This window comes from Canis lupus, chromosome 10 (genome assembly GCF_011100685.1).
Source record: "Canis lupus familiaris isolate Mischka breed German Shepherd chromosome 10, alternate assembly UU_Cfam_GSD_1.0, whole genome shotgun sequence".
NCBI lineage: Eukaryota > Metazoa > Chordata > Mammalia > Carnivora > Canidae > Canis > Canis lupus.
The window spans coordinates 51,844,076-51,860,436 of NC_049231.1; the positions used below are offsets into that span (position 1 = coordinate 51,844,076).

General features: G+C 40.3%; 1 protein-coding gene and 1 long non-coding RNA gene across 9 annotated transcripts in view; one reads left to right on the plus strand and one right to left on the minus strand.

The window, feature by feature from the left end:
• LOC111097748 overlaps window positions 1-8,946 on the plus strand; it is a 101,904-nt gene extending 92,958 nt beyond the window's left edge. For both annotated transcript variants that reach the window (XR_005365969.1, XR_005365971.1), the window contains one exon: window positions 8,628-8,946. This is a non-coding gene — a long non-coding RNA (uncharacterized LOC111097748). The remainder of the gene's footprint in view (window positions 1-8,627) is intronic.
• Window positions 1-16,361, minus strand: part of FSHR (follicle stimulating hormone receptor) — a 172,949-nt gene that overhangs the window by 30,778 nt on the left and 125,810 nt on the right. The window lies entirely within an intron of this gene.

The window sequence follows — 16,361 nt, forward strand, 5'->3', positions numbered from 1 at the left end:
TTGTACCTCCATTAAGCTGCTTGAAATTTGGGTGGAACTGGCTGCTACAGCAGTGGTGAGGGTTTTCAAGGCACATGAGAGTTGTTGACACTCTGATCCTCAGCATTTCCTTTTGTCTTGTGAGCTACTCAGAATACTTCTAATATCTCCTCATCACCATTTTTTTTTAAGGTTGCCTTTTTAAAAAAATATTTATTTATCCACGAGAGACACAGAGAAAGAGAGGCAGAGACAGAAGAAGAAGCAGGCTCCATGCAGGGAGCCGGACATGGGACTCAATCCTGGGTCCCCAGGATCAGGCCCTGGGCCGAAGGTGGCGCTAAACCACTGAGCCACCCGGGCCACCCCTGCTGAGCCACCCAGGCTGCCCTCATCACCATTCTTTTTTTCTATGTGGCTTACCTAAGCCAGAGTTGGTCTTGGCCACTTGCAATCTAAAGAATCTTCACTGGTACAGTCATCATTGTGCAAAATCATGTATCGTTTTGGGTTTATGATTCTAGAGTAGACTGTGGTATCTTTGCCTCCATATTCAGAGTCCATGAATCCTGCTCATGGCTTCTCTAATGACTCTCAGATGTTTTGTTCCCCTTTGGTTCTCAATGATCCACATAGATTCCATCTTGGTCAATTCTTTTGATTACCCAACAACCCTTGATATGGTCTTCTTCTGTTTTGATCAGTTCCTGTTCTTTTAATTTTACCTTTTCCAAAATATTATATCAATGGAATTATATATTATGCAACTTCCTGAACCTGGCTTCTTTCACAAAGTATAATGTGTTTGAGATTCTTCCATTATATTGTGTATATCAGTAGTTTAATTGCTTTTCTCTTTTATTGCTGAGTAGTATTCCAATGCATTATCCATTCACCAGTTGAAGGACATGTAGGTTTCCAGTTTCCAGTTTTTGTGATAGTTTTAAAAAGCTGCTTTAAACATCTGTGGTGGTTGGTGGTGTGTGTGCACACATGCATGAACATGTGCATGTAAGAGAGGGGGAGAGAGAGGTTTTTCTTTTTCTTGGATAAATACCTATGAGTAGGATTTCTAGGTTGTATGGTAAGTATATGTTTAACTTTACTAGAAACTGCCAAACTGTTTTCCAAAGTGGCTGCACCATTATGCATTGCCATCAGCAATGTATGAGAGTTCTAGTTGTTCCACATCCTTTGGTTATGTTAAAAATACTCTTTGAATATAAAAGCAATACATGTTTATTGTGGGAATTATGGAAAACATGGAAACATTTACAGAAGAAAGTAAAAGTCCCCTCTAGTTTGTCTACCCAGATATAGTGTCTGCTAATACTGGGTGTTTGATGTTTCTACCAAAACAAAGTTACTTTCCATAATCTTTGGGATTCTACTCCAGCTACACAGAAACCTTGCCATAGATAAGTATATACTAGCTTGACACAACCCTATTCCACATTTGTTATTTAATCATACCCATTCTTCTGCTATTTTTAGATCTCATGTGTCTATGTACTATTGCCCTAATGAGATAACAAAGCAAGGACCATATTTAATATTCCCTGACAATCTATACTATGTGCAGATTTAGAATGTAGTATGTGCTCATAAAATAATGAGTTAATTGGTTGATGTTTCTAAAACATTTCTTGAATCTGTCACCAAGAATGTATAAAAATCCTTATTCAGTTAATTTACTTGTCCGATATCACTGCTATCTGGAGTAATTAATCTTAAACAGAGGCAGGGAAGTCTGGAGGCCAGGAATCAGTAGAACCTATGTGCCAACTCTGTCATGAACTAGACACAACACATTTTATCTCTCCAGACTGGAAAGGATGTGGAGTGCATGAATATCAGGGTAGGTATTCTCTCAGACACCTTTGTGCCCTGCTTCACATCTTCTTGGTCCATCTTTTACTTTAGCCGTTACCATAGCAACTAGCTACCTACAGACTTAACTTGGCAGATACTGGTTGCAGCTATACTGATTGTCTCATTTTTCTGCCCTGGGCTTCTCTGCCACCTCTGAGTGCAACACTTAAAGGAATCTGTTCTACCATTCAGAGGCATGTATGAATCAGGAAGTGCAAGGGAGTTAATAACACCCCATAGGGCAACTTTTGACCACTGGTGAACTCCCCTCTTCCATTCTTTGGGTGAAGAATTCTGAATATATTCTAAATGATACTTAAGAGAGACTCTAGCATGACTGAACCCCAATTTCCTGGTGATGATGAACCAATAATAAATTCCTGAATTGGCTTTCCCACTTTGTTTTCTTGTCCTTAGTCATCCAATCTCTTTCCTTGGGTTTGGGCATAAAAACAAAGTACTCATATATAAGTCCTTCCTCAGGCATGTTTTAGAGCACCTAGGCTTAGACAAATACCAGCTTGCACTGAATCTCACATTTACATAGATTCCCTGATGGTTGCTATTACCCTTTGCTCCAAATCTGTCTCCAGTTGCCGCCCAGCTTGCCCTGTTTCTCTTCCTTCCTTTACTGTAAAGTATCTAGAAAGAGTTCTCTGCATCTATTGTCTTTAATTTTCTTGTATCCCATTTCTCTTCAACCACCTCCAAGTTTTTTCATGCCACATCTCTCCACCAAAACGACTTTGTCGTGTGCCAAATGCATCAATCCATAACTGATAAATCTAATGAGCGATTTAAATTCTCATTCTTTAAACATCTTTTAGGAGAATTCAATACTCTTTGCCAATCTCCCTTTCTGTTAGTTTCTAGCATTTCTCACTCTCCCTTGTTCTTCCTCTTACTCCTTTTTATTTTACTTTTTGACTCCTCCTCTTTGATCTTTACTCTGAGCCGTTTGTCTTTTTTCTTTATAATCTTGTTAGAAAATCTTATTTCCCATGGATTTAAGTTCTATCAGTATGGTGACAATTCATAGGTTCATACTTGACTTCTGACAGCTATAGTTTATCTCCAATTAAAGTTTACTTTATATATTCTTCTAAATGTCTCATTTGACATAACAAACTATGTTCCCTCACCCCTTCTGCCAAACTACTCCTCAATTCTTCCTCATAAATAGCCCTACTATCTGTCAATTGTTTATTACAAATGTGACAGTTAAACTTGATTTTCTTCACCATCATTCCCAAATATCAATGCATCTCAAACTCCTCTTTAATTTCATTTCCAAAAGATTTCTTGATTTCATACAGTTTCTTCCATCATTACCAATACCATTCTAGGACAAACCACCACTCTCTTTCCTTTAGATCTCTGTAATAGGCTCCTGCTTCCATACGCATAGTCTTGTCCTTTTCTTTTTCTTTCCTTTAAAGATTTTATTTATTCATGAGAGGCAGAGGCATAGGCAGAGGGAGAAGCAGGCTCCCAGCAGGGGCCCCAATATGGGACTCAATCCCAGGAACCCGGGATCATGACCTGAGTCAAAGACAGACATTCAACCACTGAGTCACCCAGGTGCCCTAGTCCTTTTCTAACCCATCCTTCATACAGCATCCAGAGCATTCTTTTTTTTTTTTTTAAATGAATGTAAATAAGATTGCTTTAGTCTTCTGCTTTTCTTTAGTTCATTTCCATTATAGAATTTATATTTCTTAGTACCTACTCTTGGACCTTACTTATTTCATTCCATCCTCCCAATACACTTTAGCACCAGTGGCTTTCATTCAGTTCCTCAGATATTCTAAATTCTTCCCTGTTTCCAGGAAGACCCTGTTCCCAGGCTCTATATGGAAGGCTCACCACCCACTCCTTACTTGGTCCCCCTCAACTGATACTTCAGGGGTCAGTTGCAAATATCATTTTTTTAGTGAAGAGCTCCCTGACTGCCAATTGAAATTAAGGCCCCTGATTTCTTCCCAGTATATTCATGTTGTCTTTAGCATTTTTTCTTTATAGCAACCATCAAAATTCTAAAATATACATTTTGTGTTTATTATCAGTTTCTTCAACTAGATTATAAATGGCATGAATGCAAAAATCATATTTTTCCTGAAGACTCAATGTTGGCACAGTGGTTGGCACATATAATATGCTTGATGTTTATCAGGCCACGTAATATGCTACGTGCTGTCAAGAGATAAGCACATAAAAGAAATCATTCACTACCCGTGTTCATGACACCTAATGGATTTGACATTATATGGACAGCAACCTGGCTCACTCTCTTAATGAATGAGTATGACTTTTACAATATTGAATGAGGGAAGAATTTGATTGTCAGTGAGAATGGTACATTATTTAATATCAATAGCATGAGCTTCTGAAGCCACAATACTTAAGGGATATCTATAAATGTCTATAGTTGCACATTGAAATCCTTGGTTTTTATAGAAAATACACAGCAAAATGGCTAAAATGATTCCAGTAGTGCTAGGTTTAAGACACTTAAGAAGATCTAGTGACCATCTAGTGAGATGGATTGTTGGTGATAACTCCATAGCTAAGACTCTCCATAACCCCAGAATAACTCAGGAAATGGAGTTCAGATGAACACTTAGTTTTCAATTCATTTTTCCCCTTTGATCAATAAATTCATGTCTGATGGAGGCTGGAAGTGGGTAATTACCTAGGAGCTCTGTGTCTCAATGGGTTTGCTTTGGTCAAATGACTGCTGCAAAATTATTTTGATTCACTCAACTGTGGTTTATCTTGGAAAACAGGTAGGGCCTGAGGGTAAAATGTCAGCAAATTTAAGTTCTGCAAAAGGATCTTCTAAAGAGAAGCTTACAGTTATCCCCTCTCAACAGCAAGTTTCACATTCTGAGCAGGTGTTAACACCTTTTATGCCAAACTGTTGCTAATCTTTAGGTTACAGTAATGAAAATGGGCACTGTTTCTGTCAGGTTAAACTTAGTGAGGTCCCTTCTATTGCTGGGAACAATTCCCACTATGTGCTGTCATGTAACAAAATAATACACTTGCTTTTTAGTAGACATGCTGCCAAACAAGCACTGTAGTTGCCTTTTATGAACAAGTGACCTCACAGCTCTCAGATTCATTGTTGTAAACATCATTAATGCTTCTATTAATCTTTAAGAGTGCTGGTAAGTTGTTTACTCTAACACTGTATATTTTCTTACTTGCATTCTTTTGGACCATATGCCTTCCTTCCATACAACCTCTGTCCCATCAAAGAGAGGACACCGAAGACCATCCCCTGGCTTCAGAGAGCTTGCAGGTGAATTGAGTTCAGGCTAGTACAGATGAAATACTCAGACTGGTCTAGTGCTAAACTGTATGTTATTTATTGTGCATCTTAAAAGTTCAGAGGAGGAGAGAACAATGTGGATTGAACAGTCAGGGAAGACTTCTTGTTGGAAGGAAAGAAAACTAGATTTCTGAGTGAGTATAGACCTTTATTGGCCTGAACAAGAGAAGTGAATGCAAGTAGCTTGACCACAGGAGGAGTATGGGGGGACAGAGGAAGATGAAACTGAAGGTGAAGGAGGAGGCAGTGTCTCAAGGACCTTTCCAACTACGTAGGGGAATGTGGACTTGATGGGTAAGTGACTGGAAGTCAATTTAAGGTGCTGAAAGGGGAAGTAAGACTTGAGGACTCTCTGAGCAGAGGTGGCCAATGTTTTCACTATCCCATAAAAATGGAGCTTAATAGTAGTGGTCAGAACAAACCCTACGCATAACTCACTGAACTGAGAAAAGTCAGGAAGGAAAAACCCTCTCCATCACACATGCTAACCAAGAATGCAGTTCTTTATTCCACCTCAAATCCACTATGGCAGGGAATGATAGCAATTCTAAGGCTGTGCGAATCAGCTCTTTTAATTTGTGAACTGAGGCTGAAACAGAGTTCATGTCAGGGACTGGAGGGCCCATTGAGATGGTTTAGGCAAATTGAATTTAGGAAGGGTATACTGTCAATTTTGTGTTCAGGTTGAGGGTCTTTAATTTTTGCCAAAGCACATTTTCTAGAAGTTAAGGCTGAGTGTTTGAACTTGAACTCTTTTTTCTACCTTCTAATTGGTTTTCCAAGATAGAGAATTTGTTTGCACCTAATTTGAGTCTTACACCCCCTTTTATATTTTTTTAAAGCTTTTTAAAATTTTTATTTATTTATTTATGATAGTCACAGAGAGAGAGAGAGAGAGGCAGAGACATAGGCAGAGGGAGAAGCAGGCTCCATGCACCAGGGGCTGATGTGGGATTCGATCTTGGGTCTCCAGGATCACACCCTGGGCCAAAGGCTGGCGCTAAACCACTGCGCCACCCAGGGATCCCCCCTTTTATATTTTTAATTGCATTCTTTAATCTCCTAGATGAAATGAACTTCTTTCTCCTGACCACTCTGAGGGAAGATAGTTATCCAATGATGGACAAGGAGAGTAGTCTGTGCTTAATATGTGAAAAGACTTCGTACCTTGAGCTCACTGATGCTGACATTTCTACTAAATGCAGACCCTTACCAATTGGGAATTTGTATCTTTACATACGTCAGCACTATATGAGATGCTAGCTAATGTGTACTCTGAATCACTAAATAAAGATTGGTTAAGATGTAGAATCCCACCATCTTGGAGTTAGATGGCAGTGTGTAAGAAGTTGTGGTACAATGAAAAGGGATTTGTACTTAAGATTACATATCCTGGGCTTGCATGCCTTTCCTCTTACCAGCTGGATGATACTGAATAACTCACTTGATTTTTTAGAGCCTCAGTTTCTCTGTACAATGACTTTGTGTAAGGAATTACATGAGACAGAGAAAGCCTAGTTTCCCGCCTCTCTCATCTCATACCTTTGAAACCGGGTCCATTTAACTCATATTCAGCGTAAGCTCACCTCAATGGAAAATAGACTCCTTAGCAATAAGGGGGGAATTTAATGAGCCCAACTGCATGATTTTAAAGAGCTCAGCCCTGTTAATGTGGCTGTATATTCTGTTTTGACCTTAATAATCAGGCTCTGGTCCTATTCTTAGGGCATAGAGCAAAGGTTTTGAAACTAGCATCTCCAATGCTAGAGGATCTGGATTCCAGTCTTGCCTATAACACTTTTTAAGATGTGTGGCCTTAAGAGCATTAGTTGGAGTCTCTAGGACTCTGATCCTTCCTCTTGTACCCAGGGAAATGATAAGATATACCTACAGGAAAGTTTAGCACTGTGTTCAGGGACCATTCTTGGTCTTGCTCCAGCCTTGTATTCCAGTTGAATGGAGACCCTGCATGATTTCCAAGTTCCCCTAGGACCTGGACCATGTCTTGCTTTTTTCTAGTTCTCTTGGGTACTGAAATGCCATTTGCACATCCAGCCAGATCAGTGTTGTCCCTGTGGGACAATGTTGTCCCTATGGGATGTCCATGACACCAGAGCAGGCTCATCTGTTATCTGCTGCCCAAGGCTCCTTGTGCTCTTTTGCAACACCAGAAAGCCACAGCTAATTTCCCAGATTCTTCTTGCCCCCTTTCTCTAAATTCCTTTGGCTACTTATGGTAAATGTGCCTGAGTCAATCTTCTTGCCTTTCTGGTTCAGTTTAGTTTCTGGGTCCTGATTATATTATTATCTAGAGGTTTGTTGGTCATCTCAAGGAAAATTACCGAGAAGAGTTGACAAAATTGAAGGCTTAGACATTTTTAACCAAAATACAAGTGATCCAAATTGGTTGCTATTTTCTGTGATAACAAATGACTTCAGAAATAATGATACAGAGCAGATAATTTTTTAAATTAGAGACATTTGATTTGTCTCTCTAAGGGAAAGGTGATGTATTAATAATGAGGAGGAAAACAATGCATTTGAAAGAAATCTATGATATGTAGAGACCATTTAGAAGAAAAGAATAGAAATAGTTAATTTATTATTGAAAATAATGCCTGTCATCATTCATGAAAACTCTCATATTACACATTTAAAAAAATGGAAATACAACTTTCTAACCTGTTTGAGTTTTTTCATTGGATTTTGAGCACACTCACTGAAAGTATAAAACTGCAATATCTTCCAGGTAGTTCGTAGGAACATCTGATTGACAGTAGGAAAGAAAATTTACTAGCTGAATTTCATAAACACATTAGTGTAAAAGTGTAGGGTTGAACCACTGAGTATGATGACTCAGGGAGTGTAGCTATAGACTTGTCTTCCATGCGATCTACTTTTTTTCATGATATTTGTTATCAGATTTAACAGCCACTGACGCTGTTTTTCCAGTGTTAAACTAAAGATTAAAAAATAACGAAGCACATCCTATGACATTGCTTTCTCTCAAATATTTTTATTATAATTAGAGCAGATAGGCTTTTTGTGCCATATAAAATGTTATGCAATGAGACAAGATGTAAATATAAAAGCATGTCATTTATTCATCTTTGTTTCATGATCTAAAGTATTTTTTGTGTATATTTAGTAATGTACACATTAAGGCAATAAGGATGTGTCCTTGCTTTTTATTTTCTCCCCGATGGGGTGAAGAATCAAGACCATATTGTCCAATGTATAGGATATTTTGCTTGGGAAGAGAAGCCTGTAATTCTGAAGGGCTGTCAGGTGGAAATGGTAATAGATTTGTGTTGTGTTGCTCTACATAGGTATAGGATTAATAATCATAATGGTCAACATTTATTGAACATTTCCTATGCACCAGGCACCACACTAAGCACTTAACATCGATTGTTTTATTTATTCCTCTTTTCTACCTTAGGAGACAGGTATCATTACCATCCTCATATCAGAACGGAGGAGGCTCAGCTGATAGAGCTCCAGTAAGTTTCACAAAGCCGCACATAAGGAAGGCAGAGCGAAAGGTTGAATTCACATCTTTCTGACTCTAAAAGTTTGTGCTGTTAACATTATCAGGCTTAGCATAATGACTGATAGTCATTCATTATGAAAGTTACCCACAGAGGAATGAATGGACTGTATCACTAAACACTTGGTTCTTTACCTCTGTAGAGGTGTCCAACTAAATGCCCGGAAGGGTTTCTTCATGAGTGGTGTGACTGTAATTTATAATAAATATTTCATGCTTGTCCCCCCTCCTTGTGCAGAACTTCTGGGTTGGTGAACATGTGGAGATTTGGGGAGAGTGGTGGGCATATAAGCTTTGAATCTTTTCCTTACCCTTGCCCTATGCATCTCCTGAGTTCTATTTCTTTCTAATAAGCTGGTAATCTAGTAAGAAAAATGTTTCTCTGAGTTTGATAAGCCACTCTAGCAAGTTAGCTGAACCCAACGAGGGATCATTGTGTCTAGTGAAGTTTGGCTCACTTTCTGCTTCCATCTTTAGAGCTCTGAGGGTGCCCTCTTTAGATTATCACCTTGCGAGGTAGGGTAAGAGACTGAATAACTCTTCTGCAATTGTTTAGAATATGTTAGCCCCAGAATAAGATTCTTGCTCTCAGCTCAACAATTGACCTTTACACATAACCATATCTGGATAGAAAGAAATCATGTGGTCTAGTGGCAAACTGAATCAAGGGAACTAAACTGAAGATAAATATTAGACAAAACAGGCCTGCATGTAAAAAATTAAAGTTTATGACAGGCTAATGTGCAGCTAGCTCTCACTGTTGATGTTATTTGTAGTTTTAATTTAGAGCTTTGTATCCGTGGTAAGGGCATATTTCAGTGTAAGAGGATATCCAAGCTGGTTTTGCCTGAGATACCAAGGGATGAGAGATGCTACATTCTGGTTGCTTGGTTCTTAGCTTCTCATGAAAATTGAACAGGAAAATGCTGTAGAGATCTTATGAGAAGGGTTTCTGGGGATGATTGTGAATATACCCTTCCCAGCCCTCTCTATGAGGAACTGTGGACGTTGCCTGCTGCTTCACGTAGGTTGAGAAAATGACTTGAAGACCATGTTGCAGGTTTCTTAGCAGTCTCCTCCTACTTGGAGGACATAGTGACCAGTTTCTGACTTGGGCCAAGTGAGAGGCTGGCTAAAGTAGCAATAGACCAGAGGACTGCTATTTGGGAAGTAACAGAAGTCCTAAGGGCGGGTTATGCAGTCACAGTTCTGACCCAGACTTCTCTCAGAGGACGGACTGGAAAAGATCTTTGCCTTATACTTATGTAGCATATATGATTGACAAAGCTAATGCATGTTATCTCGTTTGACTTGACAGTGAGTTTCTGAGATGAGCATAATTATGATTCTTGTCTTAGAGATAAGGGAGGCAGCGCTCACAGTATAAAAAAGAAACAAGGGCAGCCCTGGTGGCTCAGCAGTTTAGCGCCGCCTTCAGCCCATGGCCTGGTCCTGGAAACCCGAGATCGAGTCCCACATCAGGCTCCCTGCATGGAGCCTGCTTCTCCCTCTGCCCGTGTCTCTGTCTCTCGGTCTGTCTCTCTCTCTCTCTCTCTGTGTCTCATGAATAAATAAACAAAATCTTTAAAAAAAAATTACAAGAAAAAGTCATCACTTAAAAAACAAACAAACAAACAAACAAACAAAAACAATCCTCCTCCGAGAAACCCCCAAAAGACCAAAAACACTCGTATTTCTAGATTCAAACCAGAAAGAATCGTGGTTAAAACTTAGCAACTACCTTAATAAGTGTTAGGCAACGTTGTAAAGGCCTTCCTGTATTGAAGTCCTTTAGTCCTGCCCACACTCTAGAAAAAAAAGGTAGTCTTATTAGCTACATTCTATAGATAACTGAAACTTTCAAAAGTTGTTTCCTCGACTTGTCTGCTAGAAAGCAGAAGAAATGGCAGGTGAACATGGCACTCTGGCTCCTTTGCCTTTACTGTGATGTTCTTTCCACTATAGCACATTGGCTACATGAGGACTTTTAAAATCTAAAGATCTCTCTAGGTTAGATTCACTGCCAACAAAGCATTGCCAAATGAAAAGCTTTTGGGACCTTCTTAGATGCCAATGTAAGAATAATTTTATTCAAACTACCGATTTGTGGCAAGCAGTTACTATTAAAATGCATAGGGGAGTCGCAAAAGAGTTAATATTTTAAACAGTTTGCACCCTTCCTTGCAACTCATTTCTAACATTAATTATTTAGGAAGCTATTTCTTAGGTACACTTCAACTTAGCCTGAGTAGATGATCACAAGTTCCAAATGGCAAACATTAATAAGGTGTCAGTGTTGTGCTCAGAACACTGAGTATGTTCTGTTGGCTTCATCCATGCTCTACACCTTCCCCGCCGTGGTGTGCCAGAAAGTGGGATGAACTGGGCTGGAGTCAGACATTCCTGGCTTCTGTTCTATCAAGTACCTAATCTCTGAGTTTTGAAATCCTCATTTGTAAATTGGGAAAAATCCATGCATACTATTTTTGAGAGGTGGGAAGATGAGATGAATAGGTGTTCAATAAGTATCACTATCCCTATTTCTTGTGTCCCCCTATCATTTTGTAATCCCATTTTGTGAGTTTTGGCAATTCAGTCATCATCTGTGAACCTCAAATTTACGACCCGTAAAATGGAACTATCAAAATATCTCACAGGGCTTTTGTAAGACTGTATTATTTAATACCAAGTGCAAGCGCTTTTTAAGTTAGGATTCCTGTTACCCACCCCCATACCGTCCATAAGGGCCTCTTCAAGTAAGCAAGTCTTGCTCTTGTTGCTGCTTTAAGCTTTAAAAGCAATCCTATACCCTGTTTCATCTTCTCCCTTTCTTTTCCTTCTTCTCAACAGCTTTTAGACAGAGAGAGGAACATTGTTTTGCTCTTCCTTGTGTTTAAGGCTCAGAAGGGTCTGGTTGCTTGCTTACAGGTTCTCACTGGCAGGACCCAGGCTGGAACATGGGTCTGTGGCTCTTCTTGGTGTCTTGGCAAGTGAATCTGTGTTCACTTGGCTCCTGTGGTTTGTTCCTTGTCCAGAGCGACCTTGATGGGTGATCTTTATTAGGAGGCTCACCTGATTTCTTCCCTGCAGTCCACCAAATATCCTGCTCTCTTCCTTGCACCGCTATCTTTAAAACCCAGACTGGTAAAGGAGGAGCTCCCCACTACTTGAATGCAACATTTTTTGCAGGGTGTTTGCAATGGGTAAACGCATGATTAAACCACAGTAGAACATTTTTGTAATGTCTACTGGAGATGAAAATATTCTTCCTTAGAGCATTTGTCACTTCAGGGTTCACACTCTGGAATGTCCTAATACATTCCTCTGAAAACAGCAGCTGCTTCCCTTCCATTATCCATACAGACAGTTTAAAACTCAGACCTGCATTTTCATTAAGGGCCTACTATGTGCAAACCCTGTGTGCCCTGTGGGTGCCCAGAGATTAATTAAACACAGCCCTTACTCTGGATTTTCTGACACCAGAATCAGATGGTGACCTCTCACATCACTTCATTGCTCCCAGCCCTGAGCCACTTGATCTGCTTGCTGGCTGGTGAGTCCTCTGGGCTGCATTGCTTCTGTACTCATGCCTGGGGAGGACATCTTACCAGAGGGACATGTCAAGAGTTTGGGAGCAGGGCCATTCTGCTAGAACATGCCTGTGTTTGCATGTTTTTGTTCTTAGCTGACAACCTATGAACACACATTGTGAAAGAGAAAGATGAGGTAAATGAGAGCAGTAAGGAAAAAATGGGTCCCTCAACAAGGATTAGAGGGAGATAAAAACCAGGTGCATGAGACCTGCACAGCAAGCATCCTCTAAAAGAAAAAAATGCAGAGTTGAGTGCATTTTTTGTGCCCTGATCTGGGGATTTAGCTATGAGGACAACCTGGTCCCCACCTTGAGAGTAGCACAGAATCTCATAACTAGACTTCTCTTGTGTCGTCCTCCCTCCTGTTCTTGTCCTGCCTGCCCTGCCCAGTGTCCTCTGCATTTCCCGGCTTCCAGGGGCTGCTCCCAATCCTTAGGGAGATTCCTGTGTTAGCTCTAATCTCTTAATGTGTGGCTTCCCTTAGGGATAATTGCAAATCTAGAAGAGTCTGCAAAAGATAAAAACACTCTTTAAACCTCCCAACATTGAGACTGCAGTGGTGGAAGATAAGGCAGCAGTTCATTCTTTATGGAGGTGGGGCCTTGCCTGATGCCCTTCAGGTTTGCCATTGGAGTTGTCTCTCCTGCATGTGCCTGAGGGAGCCCTTGCCAGGGATCTGGCCCTCCCAAGCCAGCTCCAGAGACTGCCAGGTGCTGTCTGCTGACCCCCACTTCTGGTGTCTCCTGGCCTTTGCTGAGGCTGGCTGCGCTCATGCGTGAGGGACTGAAGTGGTTTCATCCTATGGGATGCATCCTATGGCCATCCTTTAGTTCCAAGAGTTGAGTTTCTGCTGTTACTAACTTAAGAGTAAATCTATAGCTGGTTTAAGTTCTTAACGTACCAAAAGGATCTCAGCATTTAAAAGGTCTACATGAATTCTGTGTGGAAGAGGAGCCTGATCTGGGAAATACAGTGTTTGGCAGGATGCTGTATTTTCCTTTCTGGTAGAGAGAATTTCTCCTTCCATACAAGGTTCTTCATGCTGAATCTGAATATGCTGAACTACGGATCGGCAGTGACACTGAAAGCCCCAGATTTGTGAATATATAGTTTAGACACTAAGCACTTGAGAGAAGAGACTTAGAGGATGTAGAGTCCATTTTCCTCTTTTCTTTTTAACCTCTTGAAGCATATTATTTTCATTTTGTGGATGAAGAAACTGATCCTAAAAGGATCAGTCCTCATTATCAGGGGGAAATGGGAACCATTGAGGAAGAATAGGGACGGAGCTTCACGCAGCTCATCTGGGACTTGTTTCTCTGTGAACCCTCTCTAGACTTGTCTTTACATCTGACTTCTGGTGATGACATTCAGGCTTTATTTAAAAATTAATGAGGTAAGGACATGCTTATCTCACAAGAAGGTATAGACTATGAAAATATAATTCAGAGACTCTGCAAGTGGATTGAGTATGGTTACCTAAGTGCTTTGGAGTGGATCCCATGGGACTTATCTCTCCCTCTAGAAACCTCCAAACCTGGAGTCTATCATTATCAATTCTTGGGTTTCACACTGCCTTCTCTAGGCCTCTCTTACAAAAATGGAAATTCCTCTAGAAAGAAAAACATCACGACCCAAACATGTTGATGTACACTGATGGATCAAGTAATAGTCTTGCTGATGGAAAAGACAAGCTGCTTGTAGGAGAAAACACAGTCAACAGGTTAGAGGAATGAGGAGAAGAGGTGAGCAGTATAAAAACCTCACCTTCTTGATGATCAGGCCTTCGGTTAAGAGAAGGTTCTTGCCCTCCTTGAGCTGCCATGCTCGGGCAGCAACCTCACCCTAAACATCATTTCAGAAGAAAAATCTGACCCTATTTTCCTAGCATTGACAATGGCAGCAAAGTTGCCTCAGCTAGACACCTAACTGATAAAAGCAACTGTATAATTTCCATTGTGCCCATTTTTGTAGTCACGACGACATCCTTAGATCCTTACAACACTGACAGCCAGGGAGATAGCTAATAATTCCTTTCCAATAATCACCAGCCCCTGTGTAAAAGGACTTCTGGCCCCATATGCAGGATGGTTCTATGTGGGATGTACTTAGGCGAGGCATGGGGGAAGGAAGACTTTGGGGGTTATTAGGGTTGAGGGGCAAAAATCACTGTCCTCACTTGGGTCCATGTCTGACCTAGAAGTAAATCACATAGCAATGATTCTTTTTAGAACTGTGTCCCCTGTTGAACACGTCTCCCCAGTCCTCCAGGTGCCACCATTACTGTACCCTGGAATTATAGCAGCTGCCCCTTAGTAGGTCTCCCTTGAGTGTATAGTCTGTACCTACTGGCCAATCTACAGACCAAATAATTGTCATCTTGTTGCTCTGCTGCTCAAAATCTTAGAGCTTACTCTTTAGTAGTAGGCCTGAACTCCCCTCTTTTAATTTCTTTTTTCGAATCTTACCAAACCCAGTCTATCCTAATGCAGTTCTACTCCTCAGTGTGTAGCTTCTTTTGAGTTGGGACTTAGTTTCTCCCCCTCCTCTGCCTACTTCATGGTCTTTTCACCTTATATGCATTTGCTCATCTCTTCCCACCCCTCCCTGCCACAGGAAGTCCCTCTTTTCTGTCTTTCCAAATTTTATTTATCCCTTAAGTTGCAGCTAAGTGCTCTGATTACTGCAGCCCAAAGTATTGGGTCAGTCCTCTCATTTATGACCAGTACCACACAGCTCTACAGATGTGTTGCTCCCAGCGATTAACGGATGCTAGCTAACCTTTCTCCACCAAAGACTGAGCAGCTTGAGAGCTGTCCATAGATGTCTCCTATATTTCTCACAAGGCCATGCCCTCCATTCTTTTTCAACCACCCCCTTTATAAACTATTACTCTCTACTTGGCCTGCATTATCTTTCTTTATACCACTAACAACACCTAACATTATCCAGCATTGTTTCTTCAACTAGAATATAAGTTTCATAAGGGCAGAGGCTTCATCTATCTTGCCATCCTTTGTATACCCAGTAACTGCTACAAAGCCTAGAATATAGTAGGACTTCAGTAAATGATTGTTGAATGATTGAATGAATGAGTTTTTATTTATTGGCCAATTCATATCCAAAGTGATGGAGGAGAAAAGGGGAACCAATCCTTTCCACTATGTATGTGGCTGCCATACTTCTAAAACTGAACCCTCAGATGGTCCTTTTCCCATCAGAAAAGAGAGCCAAACTTGGCTGTACACCCCTAATATTCCAATTCATAGAGGTATAGAGGTATTGCACATTCCTGTCAGGAGAGCCCTGTAATCAGGGTCTATAGGCAAGGCCAGCTTACTGCTACAAAATGCATGGACTTTTACTACTCGGCCTACTTCATGGATTGCTCTGAGGTTCAAATGCAAGAAAGTATAACAAAAGGTGTTAAATTGTAAATCAACATAAAAATGGGAAGCATTAGTTGACCAGCTGGTGGTGTGAAGAACTGGAATTAATTTTTATGGAGACAGCAAGGGATATTGCGGACAACGAGTATTGAAAATAAACATTAAAAGGCAGAGTTAGGAGCTCTCCAGTAGAACCCTGAAAGATAATGCAGTTTTGCTTGTTTGGAAGACCTTTCTAGATACATCAGAAGTTCAGTAAGAAGGATGCTTTTTTCCTTTGAGAAGCAAGAATTATGTATTCCCACATTTGAATACTGGTCAGTGGATCCTTTCTGAAAGAAAAAGTTAAAAAAGCTTTCAAAAACGTTAGGAATATTGATGGGGGCGGAATATCCCACCATCATCACTATTGTCATCAGCATCTCAAATGAATCCTTGCCAATGATCTCAAAAGGTAAATATTACTTTATTTTCTTTCTTTCTTTGTTTTTTTTTAAATTTAAGCCTAGGGGAGAACTGTGGAACAAAGATAGATGAAGTCACTTACGTGGACTCTCTTAGCTAGTAAATAACAGGGTCAAGAATTTAATAAGAATTGCTAACACTTATTAAGAATTTCCTAAACATCAGTCTTTGTTCTTAAT